Source organism: Oncorhynchus keta, chromosome 19, assembly GCF_023373465.1.
Source record: "Oncorhynchus keta strain PuntledgeMale-10-30-2019 chromosome 19, Oket_V2, whole genome shotgun sequence".
NCBI lineage: Eukaryota > Metazoa > Chordata > Actinopteri > Salmoniformes > Salmonidae > Oncorhynchus > Oncorhynchus keta.
The window spans coordinates 61,539,993-61,559,417 of record NC_068439.1 but is presented as its reverse complement, the minus strand read 5'-3'; the positions used below and the strand labels follow the sequence as shown (position 1 = coordinate 61,559,417).

The following is a 19,425-nucleotide window of genomic DNA, read 5'->3' as shown; positions in this document are numbered from 1 at the left end:
GCATGCTGTTTTTCACAACCACAGCATGTATTGTTGGATTCACTCCTGCCGTTGTTGTTTTAGATTCCTAGTGTACGTTTGTCGGGAGTCACGCTTTACCCCCATTTCCTCCTGCAGGCCTGTGTGGAGGACGTGCCTCTGGGAAAACTACAGTGGCCAGTAAGATAATTGAGGCTCTGGATGTTCCCTGGGTGGTCCTCCTCTCCATTGACTCTTTCTATAAGGTATACTACAGGACTATTTCTAGAAGGTTAACTTAGTTTTCTAGAATCTTTCTACTAAAAGAGTATCATGTAAATGCTATAAGGAGGACACCAAGGTAAACTATAAGAAGATATGCTTAGCCCCAGGACTTTATCCTTGGTAAGATCCTGGCTTTATTTATAATGAAGGCTCTAAGGTAAACTCGCCAAACTAGTCCCCTGTGATTTTGTATAGGAGTAGTACAGAACTATCAATACCCTCTGCAGCAGAGATAGGCAACTACCGGCCAGCCTGCAGCCCCGCTTTTGTGGGGGGGTCCATGTCAGTCCATGTCTCTTACTTTTTCCAAGTTACTTTTGAGAGTTAGAATACAAAAGGTGCAATATTTTTACATATGGTTGTGCATCAGCAGTTTTTCTCTTATGTCAGTCACTGACAGTCACTCAATTAGCCCATGTAGGCTAACATTTATTAGATTGGTAGGTTAGTCTAGCCAGATATCTAAACTGCTAACTTCACTTAGGGCCTCCAAAATGCTAGTCCCTGCAATGTATTGTGGGTACGCAGACTCGCGAGCCACTGCGGCCCCTCATGAGAAGTTACGATTTTTTTATGATCCTCCCCCATCAAAGTTGCCCATACCTGCTCTAGAGGCATGCTCATCCTACCCAGGCAGACCCACTAAACCAATAGCATTCTGAGACTGCTGCTTGCATTGTTTCCCTGTTGTTAAAGAAAGTTTAACAGAACCTGGTTGTGGTGTGTTTACCCTGATTTGTCCTCACCCCTCCAAACGGTTGGCCATTTTAATCCTGATTTGAGCTTTGCGTAAACCTCTAACTTGAATAATTCATATCAATTTACTGTAGCAGCCATGTTCTCATTTGAGGTGACAAGGGAATGGCTTTAACAACTCATACTTTGTTGCCCCAATAGGCTTGTGTGAATTTAAAACATCTCTATATATTGACTATCACAAAGGGCATTTCGTTATAGTAATTCCATTCGGTGTTTAAAGTCCATGACAAAAATAAAATCTTGGTCGACCTAGAGTCTGTTCTTTCGACCAGTCGATAGGTCGAAATTCAAAAATGTGTATTTTTCCCTATATAGACACACCCTTTGCTACTGAGCTTGTCTGATGCTTTAAGCACACTGTGTTTAAATAATGAAGACACTAATTATTTAGCCTAACCAGAAGAAAAAAATGTGTTCCTGACCCTCTTCCTCACGCTGCTGCTGGCCTTCGCAGATTCTACTATTAAGCTCCTGCTGCTACACCAGGGATCGGCAACCTTTTCCATTTGTAGTGCCAATTTATCCAAACATTTCTACTGATCTGCGTGCCAGTTATGATTTTAAATGCACATTTTCATGGAACAGTTGCATTTAATTTATAATAGTCTTCAAATCTCAATCATTGTGGTTAATCAAAATTCTAAAAGTAAATTCTATTGGCATTGCCAACTATGTAAAAAATAGTTTACATAAAGCCAACAAATAAAAACATTACAGCCTTAAGGCAGAACAGATCCTGATTTAAAAATAAATATCCTATAAATCACATTGGCTACGCATGGCCTGTTTGCAAGGAACTTGAAATATTTCGTAAACTATTAATTTAGGTCCGGCCTGAAAATCGCACTAGCAAACTTATAACATTGTATAAATATTCTAGGCCCTCAGTTTCCCTCTATGAAATAACACATATGGAATCATGTAGTAACCAAACAAGTGACAGCTCTGCACACTCTTGGCATTCTCTTGGCTTCACCTGGAAAGCTGTTCCAACAGTCTTAAAGGAGTTCCCACCTATGTTGAGCACTTGTTGGCTGCTTTTCCTTCACTCTGTGGTCCGACTCATCCCAAAACATCGGGAGGTCGGGAGGCCAGGTCATCTGATGCAGTACTCATCACTGTCCTTCTTGGTAAAATAGCCGTTACACAGCCTGGAGGTGTGTTGGGTCATTGTTCTGTTAAAAAACAAATGATAGTCCCACTAATCGCAAACCAGATAGCATTCTGCAGCGATACGCCATCCTGTGGTAGCCATGCTGGTTAAGTCTGCCTTGAATTCTAAATATATCAGTGTCACCAGCAAACCAACTCCACACCATAACACTGCCTCCCCCATGCTTTACGGGGGTAAATACACATGCGGAGATCATTCATTCACCCACACCGTGTCTCACAAAGACAGTTGGATCCAAAAATCTCCAATTCGGACTCCAGACAAAAGGACAAATTTCCACCTGTCCATTGCTCGTGTTTCTTGGCCCAAGTAGGTCTCTTATTATTGGTGTCCTTGATTCCATATGCTTTTTCATAGGTTTGATGTCTTCACTATCGTTCTACAATGTAGAAAATAGTACAAATACAATAAAACCCTTGAATGAGTAGGTATGTCCAAACTTTTGACTTGTACTGTGTGTATGCACACACACAGTTGAAGTCAGAAGTTTACATAAACTTAGGGTGGAGTCATTAAAACTTGTTTTTCAACCACTCCACAAATTTCTTGTTAACAAACTATAGTTTTGACAAGTCGGTTAGGACATCTACTTTGTGCATGACACGGCATAATTTTATTTTATTTTACCTTTATTTAACCAGGCAAGTCAGTTAAGAACACATTCTTATTTTCAATGACGGCCTGGGAACAGTGGGTTAACTGCCTGTTCAGGGGCAGAACGACAGATTTGTACCTTGTCAGCTCGGGGGTTTGAACTCGCAACCTTCCGGTTACCTTCCGGTTACTAGTCCAACGCTCTAACCACTAGGCTACGCTGCCGCCCCTGGCATCATTTTTTCAACAATTGTTTACAGACAGATTATTTCACTTATAATTCACTGTGTAACAATTCCTGTGGGCCAGAAGTTTACATACACTAAGTTGACTGTGCCTTTAAACAGCTTGGAAAATTCCAGAAAATGATGTCATGGCTAGAGAAGCTTCTGATAGGCTAATTGACATCATTTGAGTCAATTGGAGTTAGGCCTTGAAATACATCTTCAAACTCAGTGCCTCTTTGCTTGACATCATAGGAAAATCAGAAGAAATCAGCCAAGACCTCAGAAAAAAATTGTAGACCTCCACAAGTCTGGTTCATCCTTGGGAGCAATTTCCAAAGGCCTGAAGGTACCACGTTCATCTGTACAAACAATAGTACACAAGTATAAACACCATGGGACCACGCAGCTATCCAACCGCTCAGGAAAGAGACACGTTCTGTCTCCTAGAGATGAATGCACTTTGGTGCAAAAAGTGCAAATCAATCCCAGAAAAACAGCACAGGACCTTGTGAAGATGCTGGAGGAAACAGGTACAAAAGTATCTCTAACCACAAACAAGTCCTATATCGACATAACCTGAAAGGCCGCTCAGCAAGGAAGAAGCCACTGCTCCAAAACTGCCATAAAAAAGCCTGACTACAGTTTTGCAACTGCACATGGGGACAGAGATCGTACTATTTGGAGAAATGTCCTCTGGTCTGATGAAACAAAAATATAACTTTTTGGTCATAATGATCATTGTTATGTTTGGAGGAAAAAGGGGGAGGCTTGCAAGCCGAAGAGCACCATCACAACCATGAAGCACGGGGGTGGCAGAATCATGTTGTGGGGGTGCTTTGCTGCAGGAGGGACTGGTGCACTTCACAAAATAGATGGCATCATGAGGGAGGAAAATTATGTGGATATATTGAAGCAACATCTCAGACATCAGTAAGGAAGTTAAAGCTTGGTCGCAAATGGGTCTTCCAAATGGACAATGACCCAAAGCATACTTCCAAAGTTGTGGCAAAATGGCTTAAGGAAAACAAAGTCAAGTTATTGGAGTGGCCATCACAAAGCCCTGACCTCAATCCTATACAAAATGTGTGTGCAGAACTGAAAAAGCATGTGCGAGCAAGGATGCCTACAAACCTGACTCCGTCACACCAGCTCGGTCAGGAGGAATGGGCCAAAATTCACCCAACTTATTGTGGGAAGCTTGAGGAAGGCTACCCAAAATGTTTGACCCAAGTTAAACAATTCAAAGGCAATGCTACCAAATACTAATTGAGTGTATGTAAACGTCTGACCCACTGGGAATGTGATGAAAGAAATAAAAGCTGAAATAAATAATTCTCTCTACTATTATTCTGACATTTAAAATTCTTAAAATAAAGTGGTGATCCTAACTGACCGAAGACAGGGAATTTTTGCTATGATTAAATGTTAGGAATTGTGAAAAACCCAGTTTAAATGTATTTGGTTAAGGTGCATGTAAACTTCTGACTTCAACTGTGTGTGTATATATATACTTGTTTTTGTTTTTTTGACTGCCTGACCAAAAAAATCTTGATCGACTGACCAGTCGACTAAATAAGGACAGCTCTAGTTTAATTGTTGCTTTCATGTCCTCAAGACGCAATACATTTTCATGGCTGAAAGAAGCACAGCTATCCAGAGAAACAATGAGATTACTTGTAACTCAAAACTTGTTTTATGAAGGGAGTGTTAATGTAATTAAGCCATAGAACCCTCGGGAAGCACGAGTCTATCTGTACATATAGCCAGCATTCGTGATGGACTTTATAACACATTATCAATAAAGAATGACTATTTTGCCTGACTACTAGGGAACTTAGAGGTCACTTGGCTCCCTCCCTATGAGCCTCTATTATTTTAAAGCCATTTTAAATCACCAGGGGGTAGTAATGTGGTAAATTAATGAAACCATGAACACTTTTTCTCTCTGTGTGAGATCCACTCCCCTCTTTCTGATCAATATGAGTTATCCTGGTCATTCACTGCAGCTCTGTAATGGGGTCGTGACACTCTGTAGCTCTGATCACATCTGATCGTAACAAGCTGGCCCGCACTGTTCTGCTCAGCCACCTCTGGCATTACTTCCAATGGTTAAAAAATCACATTACCCATTATCGGAGCTACAGTGGGAGGTAATTACAGCAAACAAACTGGGGCGGCAGGTAGCACTTTGGTTCGAGTGTTGGGCCAGTAACTGAAAGATCAATCCCCGAGCTGACATGGTAAAAATATGTCATTCTGCACCTGAACAAGGCAGTTAACCCACTGTTCCTTGGTAGGCTGTTGTTGTAAATAAGAATTTGTTATTAACTGACTTACCTAGTAGTTAAATAAAGGTTACATTTAAAAACTATATATATATATTTTTAACTGCTTCGTTTAGGGCCTTAAATCAGAGAGGGATTGGCCGGAGGATTATGGGGTAGAGAGCAAGGGATGAGCGGGTATAGGTCAGAGGAACAGAGGGAAGAGGGGGGATTTGGAGCGTCTCTTAACCATTTGGTTTTACTGTAAACATGGAGACAGGACTGCAGAGGGGAGCTGCCAGGAGCTGTGTCCTTTGGACCTCACCAACCCACCTGTCTCCCTCTGCCAGCCACACTCCCACGCTCTTACCTGGCACACCTGGTGGGCACATCCTTCATATTGCTTGAGAAACCTGGTCCAGTCCCTGTTCTACCATATGCTGTCTGCCTAATTATGTACAGTCAGTGTACACCATCTGCTTTGTGTGGTAATAATCTCCCTTTATGGTGTGTCCTCTTTTTTGCAGAAAACTGTATATGGTGCCAATGTTGTCATATTTGAAGGGATTCTAGCATTTGGGCCGTACTGGGCCATACTCACCACCAATGTTCTCTCAAATGATTTCCGGCACTGAGCAAATTTCAGGTCTGCTGAGCGCAAACGTGAACATTGACAATTCTGTGCAACTTCCGACGCACATTTACTGTGAACTCTGAGGCTGTACCCGCTTTAAGTTAGTTTTAACAGAGGTCAAGTAGGCTACTGTGGCTATTTGATCAATGTTGGTCTACCAGAGTGGTCTATCATCAAAAACAATGGAGAAAATGCATCCCATAACATTTTATCATGGAAATAGCTGTTCTATCATTCAGCCTACAATAGTAGCCAATGTGTGGTGTTCAATGTAGGCCTGCATTCCATGAGACGTTTGGAAAAAAACATGCAGGGCTTAACATTAACCTGTTCCACATGTCCTTCAAACAAGGAAGTGACTGAAAATGTTGTCTGATGCAAGAAACAACTTTACAAAAAAAATGTACATAATTATTCCCATACCATTATTACAGAGAATCAGACAAATCATGCAACCCTCAGCCTGTTAGCTACTTAGCTTATTCAAGCCTTCCCCATTAAGAAAAGGAAAAAAAGCTTGGACTCATTTTTCCAAGGTGGCTAGAAATGCACACATTTTGTGCTCTTTTAGGAAGCAATAACTCCCCCATTGGTGACTACAAATTATCTATAACTGGGATAATAACTCACTAACTACAAAAAGATATGAACAAATGTGCCCACGTGGCTACATGCAGCTCTCGCTTTGATCTCAAAACAAGCATATTTACTCTCATGCTGTAAACACAGTCCAGTTCAAATGGAATCTCACAAATCCATATATGGCAATGGTTGGTTTGCGTATAGGCCTACTGCAGCTCTGATTGGTTATGGTGCACCGGTCTGTGAGTACGCGCCTGAGTTGTCAATGCATTAGAATCCTACTCCGATGCGTTCTGCCTATAACAAAATCTCTTGCATAGTTAGTTTTGCATACTAATAAGTTTTGCATAGTTCATTTTGTTTCGGTTTGTTGCATTGAAAGTGGCTAATATTGCATTGATTCAATCACAATTCCATCAGTAAAGGGAAACGTTGATAGTGTTATCTAACGTGGAAAACTCTAGAAAGTTGAGAAGTTCAATCTCTTGCTTCTCTACAAAAGCTGATATTTCTTCTGCGTGGCAGTCCTGCGGCAGTGCCCTCTTCAGATCTGTGTGGGTGTGTGGACCATGTTAATTCCTTAGTGATGTGAACACAGAGGAACTTGAGGCTCTCGACCCGCTCCACTACAGCCCCATCGAAGTGGATGGGGGCATGCTCACTCCTCCATTTCCTGTAGTCCACAATCAGCTTCTTTGTCTTGCTGATGTTGAGGGAGAGGTTGTTGTCCTGGCACCACACTCCAGATCTCTGACCTCCCTATACGCTGCCTCGTCATAGGTGATCAGTCCTACTGCCAATGTGTCATCAGCAAACTTGATGATGATGTTGTTGGAGTCGTGCGCAGCAACGCAAATGTAGGTGAACAGGGAGTACAGGAGGGGACTAAGCACACAACCGTGAGGGGCACCCGTATCGGTCAGCATGGGGGATGTGTTGTTGCCTACCCTCACCACCTGGCTGCGGCCCGTCAAACTCCAGGATTCAGTTGCAGAGGGAGGTGTTCAGTCCCAGGGTTCTGAGTTTGGTGTAGACCACTGAGTTGTCGTCAGTGAACTGTTGATCTGTTGGTGCGGTATGCAAATTGGAGTGGGTTCAGGGTGTCTGGGATAATGGTGTTGTGAGCCATGACCAGCCTTTCAAAGTATTTCATGGCTATAGATGTGAGTGCTATGGGGCGATAGTCATTTAGGCAGGTCAGCCCTTGCTCGGAGTAGGCGTCCTGGTATTCCGTCTGGCTCCCTGGCCTTGCGAATGTTAACCTGTTTAAAGGTCTTACTCACATCGGCTACGGAGAGCAAGAAGTCGTCATGGACAGCTGGTGCTCTCATGCATGTTCAGGGTTGCTTGCCTCGAAGCGAGTGTGTCTGTTAGGGTCGTGTCGCTGGGCAGCTCGCGGCTGGGTTTCCCTTTGTAATCCGTGATAGTTTGTAAGCCCTGCCACATCCGTTGAGAGTCAGAGCTGACGTTGTAAGATTCGATCTTAGACCTTTATTGATACTTTGCCTGTTTGATGTCTTGTCTGAGGTCAAGTGTTTGGATTAATGTCCCGCTCCTTGAAAACGTCAGTTCTAGCTTTTAGCTAAGTGCAGATGTTGCCTATAATCCATGCCTTCTGTTTGGGGTATGTAAAGTGCCTTTAAGTATTCACAACCCTTGACATTTTCCACATTTTGTTGTTACTGCCTGTAAATTAACTTAACTTTGTCCTGAATTCAATCTTTATGTTGGAGGCAAATACAACACAATGCATCACTGAGTACCACTCTTCATATTTTCAAGCATGGTGGTGGTGGCTGTATTATGTTATGGATATGGGTGTCATCTCAAGGAACAGGAGTTTTTTTAGGATGAAAAGAAATGTAATAGATCAAAGTACAAGCAAAATCATAGAGGAAAACGTGGTTGTCTGCTTTGTGGCCTAGTTACAGTTTTGACTTAAATCTGTTTGAAAATCTATGGCAAGACATGAAAATGGCTGTGTCTCAACAACCAACTTAAAGAATGAGCAAATATTCTACAATCCAGGTGTGCAAAGCTCAGAAATACTCACAGATGTAATCACTGCCAAAGGTGACTCTAAAGGGTGTGAATACTTATGTAAATTTCTGTATTTCCTTTTAAATACATATGCAAAAAAAATGTAATCCATGTTTTCACTTTATTCTGGTGTATTTTGTGTAAATTGGAATCCATTTTGAATTCAGACTTTAACACAACAAAATGCGGAATAAGTCAAAGGGTATGAGTACTTTCTGAAGACACTGTACGTAGGGTCACTGTGTGGATGACATCAATGGACTTATTAATGAAGCTGGTGACTGATGTGGTAAACTCCTCAATGTTGTCTGATGAATCCCGAAACATATTCCACTCTGTGCTAGTGAAACAGTCCTGTAGCTTAGCATCCGCTTCATCAGACCACTTCCGTATTGGGCGTGTCACTGGTTTGAGTTTTTGCTTGGAAGCAGGAGGATAGAGTTATGGTCTGATTTGCCAAAGGGAGGGTCTTGAATGTGTGTGGAGTAAATGTGATTTAGAGTTGACACAAGTAACATGCTGTTAAAAATTAGTTATGGAGAAGCCACGAGAAACGCTGCCTCTTAATGTGCATTTTCTTGATCGCTGATTAGGGTCTTTGTGTCATAGAAAAAATATAGATGAAAAGTCTCTTGGTAAATAGTATGGTCTGCTGCTTATCGTGAGATATTCTAACTCAGGCGAGCTAAATCTTGAGACTTCCTTAACATTAGAAATCACACACCAGCTGTTCTTAAGACACACACTCTTCCTCCCTTTGTCTTGTCCGAGTCTGCGGTCTTTGCGATACATAGAAAAACCAGCGAGACTTACAGCCATGTCCTCGTTCAGCCACGACTCCGAGAAACATAGGATATCACAGTTTTTCAGGTCCCGTTGATAGGACAGTCTCAAACAGAGTTCATCCAGTTTGTTCTCCAGTGACTAAACGTTCGCCAATAGAACAGAGGGCAATGGCTGTCTATTTGCTCGCCGACCTAGTCTCGTCAGGGTGCCGGCTCGCCTGCCTCTCTTTCTACACTGCTTCCTCTTTCGAGTCCTGGGGATTAAGGCCTGGTTCGGCGTAAGCAGAAGGTCCAGGATTGCTGACTCGTTTAAGTAGTAATTTCCATCCAAATTGAGCTTAGTGATCGCTTTTCTGATGTCCAGAAGCTGTTTCCGGTCATAAGAAATGATGGCGGTGACATTATGTACAAAACAAGTTAAGATCAGCATCATCATCGATTTAATGGAGAGCCGCTGCCATCTTCAAGCAGATTCAAGGAAATAAGAGGGATTCTCTCTCTGTATTCACTGTTTTACCTTTCTCCTGCTCACTGCTCTCTGCCTGGGCCTGCTTGGGTTGCAGGCTGGGGCTGGGGCTGGCCCTGGGTGACTGGGCTAGGGACTGGCTGATAGAAATGGAGGAGCACTGGGTAGGGTGAAGTGTGGGGCTGTGTGTCTTGTTGGGGATCCATTCCTGCAGCAGGCTTGGCTAAAGTTACACTTGCTAACACAAAGCCCAGTTCTCTTCAAGGAAGAAATGCATGAAAAATGTCCCTTAAGATTAAAACAAAGGAACGTGTCAATTAGTACTCTTTTAGTACAATTGATGGCAGTTCTTCAGGCAACCCTTGTCAGCTATCTTGGTCCTCTTTATTTCAACAGATAGATCAACAACTTTTCAGAAAGACTACATTGGTTCATCTAAATCCATGAAGTAGAGTCTAGACTTGCAGCCTGCCTAGGACTCTCCTCCCCTCCATTATATCTCGAGGTTGTGTTTGGCCAGTGTGTCAGTGAATGGACTAGACTGTGTTTTATTGATGGTGCTGTTGATGGGTCCCTTAGTTCTCTTCGATCCGCCAGTGCTGTGTGTACAGAAATCCATACAAATTAAACTCTGAGCACATGGGTTTGCATTGGCAAAGCACTTCTGTTCCTGGTGATTTATCAGTTCAGCCATTGTAGAGTGAGGTTGGGCTATGCTTGGCAAGGATGAGAAGCCAAACAATGCAGATAATTGGATGTAGTTTCATTTACATGTTTTCTATAAAAGTGTTGTTGTTTTTCTTTTAAGATGTATGACTTTAAATCACTGTAATTGTGGCTCACTTAGTACTAAACATTTCTAATCAACCAGTTTATTTATTTTCCTATACATTGGTTCCCTCTCAACCCTTTGCCATGACTCCAACAGGCCTTACGGTGCAGGCTGCGCCAAGTGTCCGGTCCGTTCTGGCCCGACAATGAGTAGCCATCTTTAATGCTGTAAAATGTTCCTAAACTGCCCTGCTCATTTCCCCAAATGACAGAGGTCCTGAGAGAGATTCTGAGCCTCAGCCTAGAGAGATGGAGAGGCCAGGTTGATCTACTGCCAAGCCCCTTTCCCTGTCCTATCATAGCCCGTCATGTGGAGAAGCTGGAGCCCTTCTCCTCATCCCTTCCTATACACTGACAGCTCTACTGGCGTGGCGCTTTGGGTTCGACTGGTTGGTCAGGAAGCATATTTACTGCGTAATGACTGACCGTCTCATTGTCTGTCTGAGTTACACTCCAACACTCAATGGCCAATGAGTCATCAATAGCTCTTTTTGGGTTGTTGCGGTCTTTTTGCGTCTCCATCGCATACAGTGGTTCTGCTGGACCATTACTTCTACTAATGTTTGTTTTGCTGAGGTTAGAGCTTTGAGCACTGCATTTAGTTACCCCTGACTGGCTGATGATGGCTGTTTCAATTGATGTGTGTTCAGGAAAAGAGCATTAAAGACCCAATAGGCAATCTTTACAGTAGATCCGATTTAACTTCTTTCAACCCTGGGACATTGATTTCCCAACCGTCATGTATGTGGGGTGTCCCACTACTGAAGGAATTCAGTTTTTACCCAGCACCTCGCCATGAAATTATATCTTGGGTTAACACTGCCCTATGAATTGATTATATACATGACCTCTCTTAACCCTCTCTTTCTCTCCTTCTCGCTCTCCCCCAGCTGCTGGACATGAAAGTGTTTGTGGACACAGACTCAGACATCCGTCTGCTCAGGCGTCTGAAGAGGGACATATCGGAGCGCGGCCGTGACATCAGCGGAGTCATTAAGCAGTACAACAAGTTTGTCACGCCTAGCTTTGAGCAGTGCATCGAGCCCACTGTACAGGTGGCTGATATTGTGGTCCCCAGGGGTGAGTGGTTTGTAGATAGCTACTACCACAGTAGTTTCTTTAGATTCAATTCAGAATAATACAAGTATTGTACAAATATTTCTGAAAACTATAGCGATTCTGCTATAAAAGTGCAATGTGTGTGTTGGCCACTTCAGGGGGTGAGAACTTCGTTGCCTTGGATCTGATTGTTCAGCATGTTCAGTCAGCTTGAAAATGTATGTGTGAATCGTGCTCTATCTCCAATACCTCTTCCCATAGACCCTAACGTGAAAGCATGGAGGAGTCCTTCCTATCTCTGTACATGTTGTCATCTCTCTGGCCCACACCATGCCCAGAGTTTGTGCATGCCAGCCTGACATGACCCCTATCCCATGGTTCAGGACTAGGACAAGGACTTTTTCCTGACCACCTTCCCTATCAAGAAAAACACTTGGTGCTACCCATGACCTCTGAACCCTGTCCTATCCCTCAACATGGTTGGGTCATTTCTGGATTAATGAAATGATTGATGATGATTCTTATTCTCTACGAGTGCTCAAGACTACGTCCTATTGTACTATGTCCTATTGTACTATGTCCTATTGTACTATGTCCTATTGTACTATGTCCTACTATGTCCTATTGTACTATGTCCTACTACGTCCTATTGTACTACGTCCTATTGTACTATGTCCTACTATGTCCTATTGTACTATGTCCTACTACGTCCTATTGTACTATGTCCTACTACGTCCTATTGTACTATGTCCTACTACGTCCTATTGTACTGTCCTACTACGTCCTATTGTACTATGTCCTACTATGTCCTATTGTAGTATGTCCTACTATGTCCTATTGTACTATGTCATATTATGTCCTATTGTACTATGTCATATTATGTCCTATTGTACTATGTCCTACTGTGTCATGTTGTGGTATGTCCTACTACGTCCTATTGTACTATGTCCTATTGTACTATGTCCTACTATGTCCTATTGTACTATGTCCTATTATGTCCTATTGTACTTTGTCCTAGTATGTCCTAATGTACTATGTCCTACTATCTCCTATTTAAACCAGCCGACTCAAACTCAGTTGTCCTGTATATTCACTGTTTCAATCTGGTATCCAAAAGTAATCCTGAAATCTCAGAGGCTAGTCTCCAAGTAGAAGTTGACCCAACCAGTTGCCCATTCCACTTCTGCCATCTAGTGGTCAGGATTCACCAACACACGTTATGAATTTGTCATGTAGATTGTCTGTCTGGTATCGGGCTGAACTAAACTCAACGCTTTCTCTTCACCAAGGGCCTCCTAATGAGTGGATTTATAACTGAGGGGCTATTCCTCATACTTTACATGCGTGTGTGTCAAGGGCATCCCATTTATCTGTCAGCGCCATGACCCATATGCTCCGACTCCCATCTTTAATACTTTGCTCTCTGCTGTTAGACTCCTTTTATGGTCCCTACAAACCATGATCTACACTGAGTGTACAAAACATTCAGAACACCTGCTCTATCCATGACAGACTGACCAAGTGAATCTAGGTGAAAGCTATGATCCCTTATTGATGTCACCTGTTAAATCCGGTTAGATCAGTGTAGATAAAGGAGAAAGGTTAAAGAAGGATTTTTAAGCCTTCAGACAATTGTGACATGGATTGTGTATGTGGGCCATTCAGAGAGTGAATGCCTTTGAACGGGGTATGGTAGTAGGTGCCAGATGCACCGGTTTTAGTACACCAAGAACTGCAACGTTGCTGGGTATTTCACGCTGAACAGTTAGTTTCCCTTTGTATCAAGAATGTCCACCACCCAAAGGACATCCAGCCAGCTTGACAAAACTGTGGAAAGCATTGGAGTCAACATGGGTCAACATCCCTGTGGGTTTCGACACCTTGTAGAGTCTATGCCCCAACGAATTGAGGCTGTGCTGAGGGCCAAAGGGGGTGCAACTCAATATTTTTGGTTACTGTACCACCAACTAAATTTTGCTCTGCCCGGAGTACCCCTGAAGTACCTCCTTGTGCATTTTACCAGTAGGCCTATGGTCTCTGGAGTCGTACACCCATACACCCGTACACCCGTACACCTGTCGGCGTGTGGGTAAAAGAGCAAGAGATCAAGAGACAGCATGTGCTAAAGAGAAAGCAAAAAGTGTGTGAGCACGTGCCTGCGTTTGTGAGGATTTGTGGATTAAGGGATCTCTGTAGTAAAATACCATTGTGTCTGGTGTGGATCAAGTAATGAACGGTGTCCAGTGGACAGAGACGGAGGCCGCTCGTCCTCCATACATCACTGTGAGTGTCTGATGATGATGAGGACAGGGCCTGTTGTAGCCTAATGGACCATAACACCCTCCACTAAGAGACATCATATAGCCAGACTGCTGAGCCCACTATAGTACTTCTGTTCAGGAAAGCCCCATGTTTGGGGGTCATTCTGTTTGACATGTAGTAGATGTTAGGTAGGAACCATTTTGGTTTCCAACTATAAAACAAGTAAAGCAAATATGATGCCCCATATGGAAAAGGAACTGAAAACCGTATTGCAAAAAAAAAAAATATTGCCCAGAAAAATGTACATTTCAAATTAAATTCACTTGGCTGTTCACTGGGCCTTGCTGTGAGATCAGCGCACCAGAACGTAACCTGATCTGATGCATGATTATACCTTCATGTAGAGAGAGCTACCGGTTCATTTGAAATGATGGAAATACACGCTGCATTACATGGAAACGGGAAACCAGTAAAGATACCCAGAGCTTATCAGATGACACGTTGAATGTCTGTGTGATTCATGGAAAAATGGAGGGGAATGTAATATCATTGCATGTCATCAACGGGAAGGATGTTTGTGTTGATTTAAAAGGGTGGTGGGGGACTGGGGACATTTGGCTTTGGAAGGTTGGAATGGCTTGTCTCATTTCATGAGTTATGTTTTTATATCTCTCCTCCCTGTGTCTGTAATGAAATACTTGCTAAACCCTGGCCGAATGCACTCTAACCATCTCAGTGAGGTATGACTGCCACGCCCCCCTCCCCATCCATCTACCCCCCCAGCAGAAGCTCAGAGAGCACATCAAAGAAAAAATATGTGCCCAGTCTGAAGGATTACTGACTTAGACCAAACAACTTATCTTACCAAATATTGTTGACATGGTCAATTAATGAAAATGCCAAGAGAAATGTTTGTGTAAACTAAATGAAAGGCTGTCCACCTCCTTTCTTCCACACTGTCAGTCATGAAAACTATCGCTAACTCCATGAGGATGAGCTCTGGTTAAGACCTGAATAGACAGTTGGAAGATGTCATGGATAGATCACTTTGCAGTAGCTGCAAGTAGATGTAAGGAATTCCTTGTTATCGAAAAAGATCAGAAGCTAACATCACATTAACCAAAGGCCGAGTATAACCTTGGGTTATCCCTCCATGTTTATCAGATGACCTCACACTAAGGCCATTGAAAATATTGTCAAACAACTCCTCCCAGTCAGACTTGAACCATTGAAATGTTGTCTGGTCCTGAAGCCGTCCCCTTGCTGAACAGGGGCCCTAACTCTTCCCCCCTCCCAGGGCCCCCTCTCAGCCTGCCCTCACACCACCTCCCTGCCCTATCAGCTTCTCCACAGAGATCATATGGCATCTACTATGTCCTGCTGCAGTCTAATTGATGTTTTTTTTTCTTCTCTTTGTCATCTCTCTTGTTCTCGCAAAATTAATATTTATCACCTTCTGCAGAGAACTCCGCTGGGGTATGTGAGGATAAACTCTTGCATCTTCATCTTTTTTTGGGGGGGGGGGTATCCTCTCCCCCTCATTTCCATGTATTTAATGATCTGTTGTTAACATTTCATCCAGAACCAAAGCCAAACCTTTGTTTGCTGTCATTGCTGTTTTTCATTTATCTCTGAACCAACTGCTTGATTCTTTGTTTTCTTTCTGCTTTCTACACCTTAACTGGCCTGTATTTTGGTTCCAGATACATAAATAGAAAAAATACAGTACTAAAGTATTTAGAGGGAGTTGTCTTGGCTTCTTTAATTGGCAACAACATTGCAGAACACATAGCAAAGTGTTAAATTGCTTTATGGCATTTCTATTTCTAAATAGAACCACTGTTTAGTACTGTACAACGCAAGTTATTTTCTAGATTCTAAATGGTCCTAGTTTTCCATTGTCTGCCAGTAAAGCACCATATACTCCAGACTGGACCAGAGGAGCCTGTTCAAGCATTGCTGTTGCCAGGATCTGCGCACAAATACCCCTCACCCCACTTTGCCTGGCTGTGCAGCCGTGACCTCCAAACATGGTCACGAGGAGGAAAGTAAAATATCCCAGTGGTATCTTACTTTTGTCTCCCTGGCTTGACTGCTGTCTCTGTGTGTTGTTGTAGTACTGTGAATTCCCGAGCAGTGGTCTGTCGGTGTTGTAGTACTGTGAATTCCCCAACAGAGGGCAGTGGTCTGACTGTCTCTGTGTTGTGTAGGTCTGTTCTGGCCTCAGCCCACCAGTGACAGCCCCTACCCAAGACCCTCAGCGTCATGGAGGGCACCCACACCATCATCAGGTAAGACCATAGAGGTTTGGAAGAGCGCTGGGGCCCGATTTCTCACCCTGTCAACACTGTCTCTGCACTGCCACGAGTTTATAATGAATATACACTCAGTGGCAAGGTTATTAGGTTCTCGAAAATGTTTTGCTCCCTCAGACAGTGTGTCACGTGGCTGTGGCTTGCTATATATGGCAGGCAGACAGGCATTGTTACTGTTTTGAACGTTAGTTAGAATGGGCAAAACGAGTGACCTAAGCAACTTTGAGCGTGGTATGATCGTCAGTGCCAGGCACGCCGGTTCCAGTATCTCAGAAATGTCCGGCCTCCTGGGCTTTTCACGCACGATAGTGTCTATGATTTACCGAGAATGGTGCGACAAACAAAAAACATGCAGTCCAGTGGGTGAAAACAGCTTGTTAATGAGAGAGGTCAAATAAGAATGGCAAGAATCGTGCAAGCTAAAACTGGCAAATAACAACTGTGGTTTGCAGAACGGCAACTCGGAATTCACAACTCGTCGGTCCTTGTCGCGGATGGGTTATTGCAGCAGACGACCAAACATTTCCACTCCTATCAACTGAAAACAGGAAGAAGTGGCTCCAGTCGGCACGCAATCACCAACACTGGACAATTGAGTAGTGGGAAAAGATCACCTGGTCCGACGAATCCCGGTTCCTGTTGCGTCTTGCTGAAAGCGGAGTCAGGATTTGACGTTAGCAGCATGAGTCCATGGCCCCATCCTGCCTGGTGTCAAAGGTACAGGCTGGTGGTCTAATGGTGTGGTGAATGTTTTCCTGGCTCACGTTAGGTACCTTGATACCAATTGAGGTACGTTTGAATGCCACACCTTGTACAATCAATGCCCTGAAGAATTCAGGCTGTTCTGGAAGCAAAGTTGGGCCCGAACCCATACTAGATGGGTCCACCTAATTAACTGGCCACTGAGTGTACATGCACACACCCTCACTTCCAGTGTGTGTGTGTGTGTGTGTGTGTGTGTGTGTGTGTGTGTGTCACTTCCTGTGTGTGTGTGTGTGTGTGTGTGTGTGTGTACACACCCTCACTTCCTGTGTGTGTGTGTGTGTGGTGACAAGTTCATCTTCTACTCCAAGAGATTAATGAGACTCCTGATAGAACATGCCCTCTCCTTCCTGCCCCTCAAGGTGAGTGGCCCTGCAAATGCATGGCCAATTCTATATGCCCCTTGTGCACAACCATACACTAATGTAGGTCTCTACTTTGCCTCTCATCCTCTCTAGCCTGTGCAAGTGGAGACTCCCCAAGGTTCCATCTATGAAGGAAGAGACTCCGTGGTAAAAGGGTAAGGCTCTGTGCTGATACCTCTCCACTTTCACACAGTGTTTTGGGCCCTAAACTGCAATAAAGTATCAATGTACTCCCTGATACTACATTACAGCAAAATTGTCACAATCATGCTGATTGCTAATTGTCATTCTTGGCCAGAGATTTTGCAGTGGTTAAACTAGTGTTATCTCTCTCCAGTCCTTGTCTTCATCACCATTGAATCTGCTTCGTTAACGTGTGTTTTTAGACGCCTGCATTGAAAATGTCTCGTTACAAAATGTGTGGCAGTGTGGATGGGCCAGAGAAAATCATTAATTTCACTCACGTTATGGGGATGTGTTTGCTTGGCTCTCAGTGGGAGCAGCTCGGTTAGACAGCAGGGTTATTATGACTATATTACTCTACTGCAGATGTCTATCTCCTGACATCAGGCTCTGTAACATTGAACGCTCACCATGCTGATCCTTCTGCTCAATGGACGTTTACTTGCAAACTAACTGTGAGGGAGTGTAAAGCCTAAAAAGCTATTTAATTGTGTGTGTGTGTGTGTGTGTGTGTGTGTGTGTGTGTGTGTGTGTGTGTGTGTGTGTGTGTGTGTGTGTGTGTGTGTGTGTGTGTGTGTGTGTGTGTGTGTGTGTGTTTGTGTGTTGTGTGTGTTGTGAGTGTGTGGATCACAGGCGTGTCCATACTGAGAGCAGGGGAGACCATGGAGCAGGCTCTGATGGTTGTGTGTGAAGACAATCGCCTGAGAAAGATCCTCATCCAGACCAACCATGACACTGGAGAGCCAGAGGTAGCACACAAATACATCAGTCCTGTAGTTCACCAAGGCTTCTGTGTGTTTTGCGTGGCCCTCTGTCTGTGTTGCAAGGCTTCACGCACACCCAGACATTAACCTTTCAACTCTGAGACCCTAAAGCAGGAGTGTACGATTGTATCGGTCGTCTGTTTTGTCTGTGGCTTCATTCAAGGCTAGGTGTCAGTCTCATTGCTAACTAGCCTCATTGACCTCAGGTTCACTTCCTCATCAGGGTCACAGACTATCCATATCTTTGAGATAATACCGTATGATGTCAATGTAGTCTTCACCCTTTGGCCGTTTCTTCTTCAGCTGTACTGGTTTCATTCACAACAGATGCTCAAATCGTGAAATCGTGACATTTTAAGTTAACACAATCCACAAATTAAGACATTGTATAAAATGTTATTTGATCACTGCTGTCCTGTGTTCCCTGTCCAGCTCCACTACCTGCGTCTGCCTAAGGACATCAGTGAGGACTATGTCATCTTGAAGGACAGCACTGTGTCCACTGGGGCTGCTGCTCTAATGGCCGTCCGAGTGCCGCTGGTCAGTTCTACTTTATTCTACCTCATTCTACTCCTCTTGTCTAGTCAAATATTCTCGTGTTAGTCTTCTCTACCCTGCCACGCACATGTTGAGGAGAAGTTGGGGCTTGGGGGTTTATCATCTAGATAATGTTGGTTACGCCTGAGACATGGCCTGGTGTTGCGGTAACAGGAGAGCAGCTCTGCTGGTGGAGACTGGACGACCACAGCGGCAGGAGATGGAGGAAAGATTTGGATGCTTGTTTGCTGTCATGAAACACTGTTTTAGTTCAGTAAGTTCGAGGCTCTGTCTCATTTGTGATAAGGCTGCAGAGCTAAAGGTACAGCTCTTGTGCTTTAGCCTTCGCCCCCTTGTGAAATGGAAACATTTGGGATCAATAATTGCCGTCCACCATGGGTGCCAAAGTCCATGGTTCTGTTTGCCCTCAGAGAGCAAACTTCACTGCATCCAGGTCAATCCAATACTTTTCTCCCAGGTCAATCTCTGCGAAAGATATTCATGGTCGTGTGTGTTTGTCACTAGAAGCATTGGTTGTAGTATGTATGTTATATTTGACAATAAGGCGCCGAAGACATC

The 19,425-nt window shown here is 43.7% G+C and overlaps 1 pseudogene; it reads left to right on the top strand.

The window, feature by feature from the left end:
- Positions 1 to 336: 336 nt before the first annotated feature.
- The window catches only part of LOC118397868 (uridine-cytidine kinase-like 1), a 20,301-nt pseudogene continuing 1,212 nt past the window's right edge, over positions 337 to 19,425 (top strand).